The sequence below is a fragment of the Narcine bancroftii genome, chromosome 11 (assembly GCF_036971445.1).
Source record: "Narcine bancroftii isolate sNarBan1 chromosome 11, sNarBan1.hap1, whole genome shotgun sequence".
Classification (NCBI taxonomy): Eukaryota; Metazoa; Chordata; class Chondrichthyes; order Torpediniformes; family Narcinidae; genus Narcine; species Narcine bancroftii.
Window position 1 is genome coordinate 82,723,415 of NC_091479.1, and position 11,394 is coordinate 82,734,808.

The window sequence follows — 11,394 nt, forward strand, 5'->3', positions numbered from 1 at the left end:
ACTGCGTTCTTCCTTTTGGCTAAGATCAAGTGTAGCATCTGTTCTTATCAGTTGAATATCTGATACATCCCTTATCTAGGGACCATATATTGATTTTTGGAACAGGGAGATGGAATAGGGGCTTGCTCCGTCCACTCCACGCATCGACCCAGCATTGCAGTACCTCTGGGAAGGGTGCACAAAAAAAAGAAGATAGGCGAATCAATTGCGAACTCAGCACCTCCGATCTGCACCAACTCTAATCAAAATATTCCATCCCGACCTATTCCTATTTTTCACACCTCTCGCCCAAAGCGCTTTGCGATTCTTCGCAACTGTCTCCTGCAGGGACCAATCTTAAAAAAAATTTAAAAAATCAAAATCGTCCCTAACTTTGTCAAAATAGGTCTTTGTTAAACTGGAAAAATGCTTGGCTTTGGACAGACTTCAGCTCCTGTAGTCAAACGGCTCGAACTGTCGCAACCTGCCCAGATTGAAATGTTCAGATAAACCCTCTTGAACGACTGCAGCCCCAGTTTGTTTGGAATGCATACCTGCACTGGGTGCTCAACCTCAGCTCCACTCCTGCGAGGCGTTAAAGCTGTTTCTCCTGGATCGAAACAAGATGTCGGGGTATCTTGGCCAAGCGCCCGTTTTTCCCCTTGCGTAGAAAACAGTCACGTGGGGAGATTGTCATGTGATTTTCGAGATTTTTGAAGTTTTTAAAAACCTATATCTTTCACCAAATCAGAAACAACCCCCCCCCCCCACACACAAACATTGGACCCGCTCAAAACGTTCTCTTTTCCATACGAAACTATTCCAACAATTGTTAGAAATGATGTCAATATTTTAAGATGAAATTCACAATAAGCTGTTCAGGACCACGGAGAGTTCTTTTTGATTTGAATCTCGTTTTCCCCACCTTGCTGACTTTTTGCATTTGCGTTTAACATTGCAGTTGGTCGCAAGGTGAAGGGTTAACATACTGAATTTGGTGAAAGATAATGTGTTGTTATGCATTGTTGGAATGAACAAAACACCAAGCAGAAAAAGGTCTCAGATTTAAACAGAAAATGCTGACTGAGTGTTTAACATTCAGGTTGAAATCCCAAAGACTCTACCTTTGATGAGCTCTCCCCTCCATAAATTTAGGTTGATTCTCGAGGATGTGGCTAAGGATTTCGGCTTTCTTGGTTTCTACTTTCATGTGCGCAGAAGGGTCGCAAGAATAACAAGCGAGTTGGGGGTCCAATCGAATATTTATCTTCTCATCTCACTTCAAGGAACAGATACTGCACAATGTAAAATTGACAGCTACATTTCCTACCTCGTAACAGTACCAGTGGCAGAGTCGACGTTCAAACATTAACGCATATTTCATGTCTGGTTTTAAGTTTTAGAAAACTAACGATATTATGCAATGAGCTCCTGCTATTAACAGTTAACCGGAGTTGGATATCAGCATTACGTCTATATTTGCAAAGATTTTTTTTTAAATGCCTTCGAAAATCGAATAGGCGGCAGAAATAAACAGACAATCTGCTGAAAAGTCGTGCAAGATTTTGTGAAACGAGAATTTCAGATGGAGGACCCTTCATCAGAACTCTTCGATCTAAAGCATTCACTGTTCCTCTTTCCGGAGATGGAGTCTGACCTGATTTTTAACGTTGCTGATCCCCAGTTTGTATTTTCATGTGCACCGCCCTCTGAGTGGCACATTGTTTGGACAGAACAACTTCTTCCAAGGATACTTTCATTCGGACCGCGTTTCAGGCGTGGCTGATATTTATGGGCCTGTTCTACTGTGTGGCAGTCAAGTCACAAATGACACAGACCCCGCTGCAGCTTGAAGCGTCCGGTTCACTGGACGAACGGCTCCCTGGTGCCAGTGACGTATTTGTTGCCAAGACTCCGTCTGATCGCTGACGGGACGGGAGGTCAGGATTGGGACCAGCTGCCAAGGCAACTCAATGAGTTGAATCGGTTGAACATCAATGTACCACTTCTCTCTCCCTCCCCCCCCCCTCCCCCTTGAATTCAAACACCTCTTTACATCAGTAGATTTAGTTTAGTTATTTACGGGATCCAATTCCGTATCGATACCTCAGGAAGTGCATTTTAAAGTTTGACGCACGGCTCCAGGATTTAAAAAACCCCCAATTGAGGTAATGCAGAAATGACGACTTGCCCCGTCGATATTGGCGGGCAAATTAGCTTGAGCATGTTTTGCTTTTGGTCGACGGGGTTTAGCAACGTGACTTTATTTTTGTGTGATTTACTTGGGGTGAGCGACTACGTTCTGGGTCGTGAATTTTTGTTGCGAACTGACCTTAATTGAGAAATACTGGAGACATTGGGAGTGGGACATGCAGCCGACCAGCGCCATTTTTTGGGGGTGACCCTGCAGCCGAGTTCAGATGGGGATGGGGGATGGGGATGGGGGATGGGGATGGGGGATGGGGATGGGGGATGGGGATGGGGGATGGGGATGGGGGATGGGGATGGGGGATGGGGGATGGGGATGGGGGATGGGGATGGGGGATGGGGATGGGGGATGGGGATGGGGATGGGGGATGGGGATGGGGGATGGGGATGGGGGATGGGGATGGGGGATGGGGGATGGGGGATGGGGGTGGGGGATGGGGGATGGGGATGGGGGGGCTCTAGTTACCCGAGAGGACCCTTCATCATTCAGTGGGGTTTGTAAAAAAAAACCCTAGTAGCTGTCGATTTAACTTTAATATTAAGAGACGTGTCCAGTCAACGCAAACTGCAATGAGAGCGCTACTAATCGTGGCAGCTCCGTTCAATAGCGAGTACAGGTTACAAAGGGAAATGCTGAGTGAAACAATAGAACTGAGGAATCTCTCCAGCATCAAGGATGACTGGCGCTTCCTCTCATTGGCAAGGTCAGTATGTGACCTGCTGACTTTGGCAGTGTTGGTGGGGCTAGTATAATGGGAGGGAGGGTGGGAATGCTCTTGGCCTGATAGTCACCCTATTTAAATAGGCATAATTTGCTTGCATCATGAATAAGTTTTTGAATTATGGATGTACATGACCAATCTAAACTATTTAAAAAATATATACGTTTATTGCAATCCTGGATTGGTCATGGTCCACAGATTCTTCTGAGACAGTGCGACTATTATATTTTTCATGAAAGCTTTGTGAACAAGTATTTTCTTTGCCTACTTGGGATCTATTGTCATGACAGAGTTCAGAATAGATACAGACTCATGGAGTTTGTGGTTAAGGATGTGGCCTGGCCATTGGAGCATGCTGAGTGCATTGAGACACGTTGTACTGGCCTGGCTTACCAATAGATGTAGAAGATCTTGCACTGTGTTTGTGAAATGACTTCAGTATTTCAGCCACCTGCTTTTGGCAGTCATGTCTGTGAAGTTGTCAAGAGTTCAGAGATCACTATTGTCTATTAGATGATCAGCTTCCTGGTGTGCTTTTGGCCTTGATCTTCAAATGTTCTTTATTGCAGAGAGGCAAAGACTGTGCTGAAGCACAAGGTCGTAGTGAACTTCCTCACTGATTGAGTGAAGTTAACTCACAGGATGAATGGGAAATTGTTCAACATCTATCAGCTCCATGCTAATTTAAAGATTCACTTCAACCTCAACAATCAAACTGCAGTATAGAAATTATAAAAGATGTTGTGCATAATCAGAAACCAAGTTCCATCATCACTATTCTTGATTAAGAACAAGTCCAAAACATTGGTTATGTAATTTTATCTCTGCTATATAAATTACAGTGTTTGACCTGCTGAGTGTCTCCAGGATTGTTTTTATTTCAATCACAATTTCTGCAGACTTTCATGTCTTACTCCATATCATCACTTACCTGTTTATTGAAGTTTACAAGAAAATGGATCCTACACCAGATATCTGGATCATAGAACAGAAGAGTGCAGTACAGCCCTTCGGCCCATGATGTTCTGACCTGCATACACTGACTCCACAGTAATCTAATCATCCCTTCCTCACAGCCTATAACGCTCCATTTTTCTTAACTTCATGTTCCTATCTAACAGTCTTTTAAATGTCCTTACTATATCAATCTCTACTACCACTCTCTGCATAATAAATAAATAAATAGATAGATAAAACCTCCAATGATTTCCCTAAACCTTCTTCATCTTACCTTAAATGGATATCCTGTGATATTGGTCATTGGCACCCTAGGAAAAAAGTGCGGGTGTCTACCCAATCTGTGCCCCTCATAATCTGATATGCTTCTTTCCCATCATCCTCCATCATTTCAAGGAGAAAACCTTGGCTTACTCACCCTTTCCTCATTGGACGTGTTCTCTAATCCAGGTAAATCTCTGCACCTTCTCTGTGGTGAAACCACTTTTGTACATATTTGTCATATTTAAATTACGTGACCTTTCCTGGTTGACCCTGCTCTCACTGGCTGATTCGTGACTCCTCCCCTTTCTTCTCCATTAAGGCTCTCATTGCCACAAGCCTGCCCCCAGTTCAAGTCTGGATCGGTGTGAATGACCAACACAGGGATGCTGTCCATCCCTTGCAAATAAAAGCCTTCAGTTTTGGCAACTTCAGTCTTTGTGCAATTGATTGTGCATCAATCTCTAAAGCTTCTCGTCCTTCCTGTAATGACATTACCAGAACTGAACACAATATTCCAAGTGTGATCTAATCAGAGATTTATAGTTGCTTCCAATTTAAATCTTCCAAAGTGTAGCACTTCATCGTTCCAGATTGAACTCTGACTGACACTTCTCTGTTCAGCTGTGCATCCTGTCTATATCCTGTTGTAAACTCTGACAACCTTCTACACTACAAAATCTCCAGCCTTCGTGTCATCTGCAAATGTGCTGACCCACCCCATTACTGGTCACCAATTTCCAGGCAGAATATACCACCCTCTGCTTTCTATGGGCATCCAATTTCGAATCCATGCAGCAAGTTTCCATTCCTCATGACTTTCTGGATGAACTATCATGGGAAACCGAGTTAAAGACCTTATTAAAATCCATATTCATCACATCCTCTGCTCTATCTTCATCAATTATCTCCTCAAAAAACTCAAGTAGGCTTACAATTAGTGACCTGGCCCTCACAAAGCCATGCTGACCACCCCTAATAAGACTATGCTTTTCTAAATGCTGTAATTCCTGTCCCCAAGAATCATCTCTAATAGTTTACTCACCACTGATGTAAGACTGACTGGTCTATAATTCCCAGGATTCTCCCTATTGAACCAATATTTGCTTTCCTCTAGTCCTCCAGTACCACTCCTCTACAATATAACAGATGGAATAGGCCCTTCATCCCATAATATCTGTTGAACACAATGCCAAAATGAAACTAAATCTGTCTGCACATGATCCATATGCCCCTTCATATTCATATATCCATCTAAAAATCTCTTAAAGGTGACTATCCTATCTGCTTCTACCACTACCCCTGGAAACCTATTCCAGACACCTGCAAAACAAAATTTGTCTATTAATATGCCCCTCCTGAATAATAACATCACCCAACAATAAATGTCCACAATGCAAGCCAGATGAGTAACTGTAGTGTATTTTGTAGAGGGAATTCACTCTGAAAAAAGGTGTTTCCTCACCTTTTGGTAAGAACATCTCCTCCACAATCTCCATCAGTACCAGATCACCTGGTTTTTAGCCTTCTGCTCTACTTGCATTACACCTACAAATTTGTTGATGATACCATGGTAGTAGGTTCTATAAAAAGAGGCTATGAGTCATCATACAGGAGGGAGATTAATGAACACTTGGCACCAATGGTGCACCAACAATAACCTTGGACTGAATGTCACTAAAACCAAGGAGCTGATTATTGACTTCAGGAAGGAAAAACCAGATGTGTATGGACCAGTGATCATTGGGAGATTAATGGTGTGGAGAGGGTGAGCAAATTTAAGTTCTTGGGAGTCACTATCTCGGAGGATCTTTCCTGGAACCAACACACTTATGGTATCGTGAAGAAAGCACATCATCGCTTCGACTTCCTCAGGAGTTTTCAGAGGTTTTATATGACATTTGAAACCCTGGTAAATTTCTACAGATATGTGGTGAAAAGTGTGCTGACAAGCTGCATCATGTTCTGGTATGGGGACACCAATATCACCAAGTATAAAGTCCTACATAAGGTAGTGGACACAGCCCAGGTCATCACAGGCAATTCTCTTCCCACCATTGAGAACATCTATGGGGAATACTACTGTCAGAGAGCATCAGTAATCATCAAGGATCTACACCACCCAGCACATGCTCTGTTCTTGCTGCTACCATCAGAAAAGAGGTATAGGTGCCACAAGACTCTCACCAGAAGGTACGGGAACAGATGCTACCCCTCCACTATCAGACTCCGCAACAACAAACTCAATCAGGGACTTATTTAAGGACTCTGACCTTTGCACTTTATTAATTTTTTACTCTCTCCCTTCATAATATATGTATATTGCACAGTCAGTTTGCTTACACTTTAATTCTTTACGTGCATACGTTGAGTCAGTGGTTTTTGCACTACCAATAAGTGGTAATTCTGTCTGGCCTGCAGGAGAAAGAATCTCAGGGTTGTATGTGATGTCATGCATGTACTCTGACAATAAATTTGAAATCAGAGAGGGTGGTGAGAGTTTGTATGAGCTGCCAGCTGAAATGTGAGCATGATGCTTGGATAGGTACATGGATAGGATGGGTATCGAGGGGTGATGGGGGGGGGGCTATGGTACGGGTGTAGGTAAATGGCATGAGTTAAAATAACAGTTCAGCACAAACTAGATAGGCTAAAGGTCCTGTTTCTGCATTGTAGTGTTCTATGGTTCTATGATTGAGTATAGATTGAGTGGATTTGTTCTGTTTTTTTGTGATGGAAAAAGCCTGCTTGCCACATTGACCACCGCCAGTGGGCTGATATCGCCTCAAACTGTGCATCTTGGCGCCTCACAGTTTGGCGGGCAGCAACCTCCTTTGAAGAAGACCGCAGAGCCCACCTCACTGACAAAAGGCAAAGGAGGAAAAACCCAACACCCAACCCCAACCCACCAATTTTCCCCTGCAGCCACTGCAACCGTGTCTGCCTGTCCCACATCGGACTTGTCAGCCACAAATGAGCCTGCAGCTGACGTGGACTTTTACCCCCTCCATAAATCTTCGTCCGCGAAGCCAAGCCAAAGAAAGAAGACACCTTATAATGTTGTATATCAAAGTGGAGGAAATTATGGTTGGGAGTGCTATCAAATGGGACTTTTTCTCTTTAGGTTAATTGACCTCAAGGTGAGTGATGAAATCTGAGGGCAGGTGTGATGATGAGAATGTGGGGAAATTGGGATTGCAAGAAATGTTAGTGGGGGAGAGCTGATGGTCCAAGTCATCTCCCTCTAAGACAATGGTTCTCAACCTTTTTCCTTCCACTCATCACTTTAAGTATTCCCTATGCCATTGGTGCTCTGTGATTAGTAAGGGACTGCTTAAGGTGGTATGTGAGTGGGAAGTCAAGGCTGAGAATCACTGCTTTAGATCCAAATGTTACTGAAATATTTTACTTGAGAAAAATTGTCATTGGCCCATTTCCTTTGGAGTTATGAAACAGTGCACATAACGAGTCATTTAGGTATGTTTAAAATTGTTGTTTTCAAACTTTTTCTTTCCACTCACATACCACCTTAAGCAATCCCTTACTAATCATAGAGCATCTATGGCATAGGGAATACTTAAAGTGATATGTGAGTGGAAACAAAAAGGTTGAGAACCACTGCTCTAGGTCGTAAAAGAAATAGAGTAATAACATGCTCACAGGTGCTTAATTTGTGTTTTTTCAGAATTGAGTAGTTCGAGGTCTTATCTCCATTTGGACGAAATACGGTCCAAAAAGATAAATTCCAGAAGTGGCCTTGGCATCAAGGCATCAATTGATTGAGTGTGCCATGAAGGAATCCTGATAAAACTGAAGTCAGTGGGGAGCCAATGAAGAACCCTCTAGAGCAGGGGTATCAAACTCAAATTCACAGAGGGCCAAAATTAAAAACTTGGACTAAGTCGTGGGCCAAACTAAATATTTATTGAAAATTTTCAACAACATCTGCATGTTTTCTCTTCTTTCAACATATGTAATGTTAAACTTTTTCTTATTAAAATAAATGTTTAATAATAGTTTTGGTTAAACTCTTTCCAGAAGAAGCATTAACAAATGAGAAATAAAATATTCAATAAATAATATTTCTCTATAGCCTTTAAGCTCCTTTTAAATGTATTTTTTGTCACAAGCCAACAAGTCAAAAAAATAACAACTTGCTTCAATGACAAACAGGTTTGTCTTTTAAAATGATGAACATATAGTCTGCCTCCCACCTGTCTTGAAAGGTCCTGTTTTCTGTCTTTCGTTTGGCCATTTTTCGTAAGGGGTTTATTACATGTGAGTTAGGCAACAGGTCGCAGATGTCTAATGAAAGTAAAGAGAGGAGGTGGGGGTGATTAGCGGGCTGACGGGCCAGCACCAACGCATTTGCAAAGCATTCTGGGATTTGTAGTATCAGCTGTGCATGCGCTATACTGGCGCGGCGGCCAGCGGGCCTGAGTTCTTGCGGGCCAAATATAATTATATCACGGGCCAAATTTGGCCCACGGGCCTGAGTTTGACATGTGTGCTCTAAAGGTTGTGGTCATACTGAACACAAAGGGGCAGCATGGATGGAATAGTGGTTAGCACAACGCCTTTATAGCACCAGCATTTGGGACAGGGGTTCGACTCCCAGGCTGTCAGTAAAGAGTCTGTACGTTCTCCCTGTCTGTGCGTTTTCCCCAGGGGCTCCAGTTTCCTTTCATTGTTCGAAATGTACCAGGGGTGTAGGTTAATTTGGTATAAATTGGGTGGCATGGATTCGTGGGCCGAAATGGCCTATTACCATGCTGTATATCTAATTAAAAAAAAATTAAAGTAGATAATTGTAGTTAGCATAATTTGATCATCCTTCACTTCAATGAAGATGTGCATCTTGACAGCTTCCTTTTTCAGCTTTTTCATCAGAGTCTTTCCCTCCATCACATGGTCAAAGTAGAAATTTTTTGCTGAAGATTGCACAATGTTCAATTCTATTCCAATTCAAATCAGTCCATGCCTACATGCAGTAAGAGCCAGTCAACATTCAATAAGTCAAGTTTATTGACATCTGATTACACAAGTACAACGCGACGAAGTACAACCAGCATTCCTTGAGTCCTTGGTGCAAGGCATGCAGACTCACAACCAGACATAACACACATACAGACAAACAATACATATGCAGGACAAGTATTTCATCATTACAAGTAAAAAAAAATAGTTTTGTACATATGAGAGTCTTGGATGGTTAGTGTAAGCAATTCCTTTGGTTTTTCAGCATTCTCACTGCCTGTGGGAAGAAGCTGCTCCTCAGCCTGGTGGTTCTGGCTCTGATACTCCTGTATCTCTTCCCCGAAGGGAGCAGCTGAAAGATGCTGTGTGCAGGGTGGAAGGGGTCCTCAATAATTTTGCACGCCCTCTTCAGACAACAATCCCGGTAGATCACATCGATGGGGTAGTGGGGGGGAGACTCCCTTGATCCTCTCTGCTACTCTTATGGTCCTGTAGATTGACATCCAATCAATTTCTCTGCAGCAATCATACCATACTGTGATGCAGCCAGTGAGGACGCTCTTGAAAGAGCTCCTATAAAAGGTTGACGTAATGGTGGCCAGTAGCCTTGCCCGCATCAGTCTTCTCAGGAAGTGAAGTTGCTGTTGCGCCTTCCTGACAAATTAGGAGCTGTTGAGTGTCCACAAATTTGGCACAGACTAGAAGGGCCGAAGGGGCCTGTTTCCATGCTCTAATGCTCTATGAATTGGTCACTGGTTAAGTGAACCCTAAGGAACTTAGTGCTCTCCACTCTTTCAACTGCAGAATTGGTGATGCTTAGTGGAGGGTGGTCTTTCCTGGTCCTCCTGGAGTCCACAATCTTCTCCTTTATCTTGTCCATGTTGAGATTCAGGTTGGTACTCTTCTACCATTTCACAAGATTTTCCACCTCTTCTCTGTAGTGTTGCTGACGAGGCCAACTACTGTTTTTCCATCTGCAAACTTGATGACACTGTTGGAGCTGGATTTGACAATGCAATCGTGGATTAGCAGCCCTAAGGGGTGCAGTACTCAGTGTGACAGTGCTGGACTTTCAGACATAGTCTGAAAATAAGCTAGTTAAATTCATGTCCCTAAAGTGTAAGGCTGTCATCAATCCCAACACCCTTGATGGTCAATTGTATTCCCTTTCTGGGTTTTCCCACATTAGCATCTTGGGAGTGTCCATTGGCTGGAAACTTAACTAGACAGCCACAAATTGTGGCTACAAGAGGAGGTCCTAGGTATATCCTATGGCAGGTGACTCCCCTCCTAAGGCATTTCCACTCCTAGGAATGTCAGACGTGTCAGATATTCCTCACTGGCCTGAATAAGTGCAACTATAACTTGTGTCAAGAAACATGACAACTCCAGGAAAACATTTACTACTTGATTTGTACCCCATATATTACTTGAAACATTATTCCCTCCATCTCAGGTGCACAAAAATTGTTCCTATAAAATGCACTGCAGTTACACATCAGGCCTTCTCACACCTGTGATCTTTAGCACCAGGAAGGACAAGGTCACTTAGTGCCTGGAAACATCACACCTGTAGGTTTGCCTTCAAGTCATATCTGATTCTGTTTTGGAAATGTACCAGCAGTTCTTCATTGTCACTAGTTCTAATTCTTGATACCCCAACAGCACCCTGGGGATTGTTTTCACCAGAAGGACCGCAGCAGTTCTCAAGCCCATTGCGAAATTTTCCTTCAGAACGGTGGGAATATAGTTCACATGGCTGATTATTTGCTCAGATGTTTAGACATCTATCTCCCTTGACAGTTTAAATTATCGCTTGTTCTTTAAGACATACATTTAGTGGATTCGGGCAAAGACATGCACTTTTCCTGTAGAATACTATGCCAGTGTTCCATTCACTGGGAATAAGCTGTGATTACTGCACAGTTCAGAGGTGGTAATAAACTATCTAAGCACAAATGAAAGCATTCTGCAATTGGTTAATGGCCCAGCTTACCATCCAATATTACCACCAGATGTGCTTTTACCCAGTGGCTGATAGATAATGATATATGACATTACTTATTCAATCAGCTTGTAAAACACGTACATCCAGTTAAGAAAATAATCTAGATTAATGGGATTTGTTAATCCTACTGGGATCAGATAAGGAGTATTTCAATTCTGATGAAAAACTTTCAATATAAGAGGACAGCAAAGTGCACATTCTGAGCATGGAATGAAAAGGTAATGTTGCAGATTTGGATTATCCATTAATTGCACAAAGATCATGGTTGAAAACTCAAAGCAT

The 11,394-nt window shown here is 42.7% G+C and overlaps 1 non-coding gene across 1 annotated transcript; it reads left to right on the forward strand.

Annotated features, from left to right (window-relative positions):
• LOC138746391 (U2 spliceosomal RNA) lies at positions 1-185 on the forward strand. Its single transcript, XR_011346932.1, has one exon. It is a non-coding gene; the product is annotated as a U2 spliceosomal RNA (small nuclear RNA).
• The last annotated feature ends 11,209 nt before the right edge of the window (positions 186-11,394 follow it).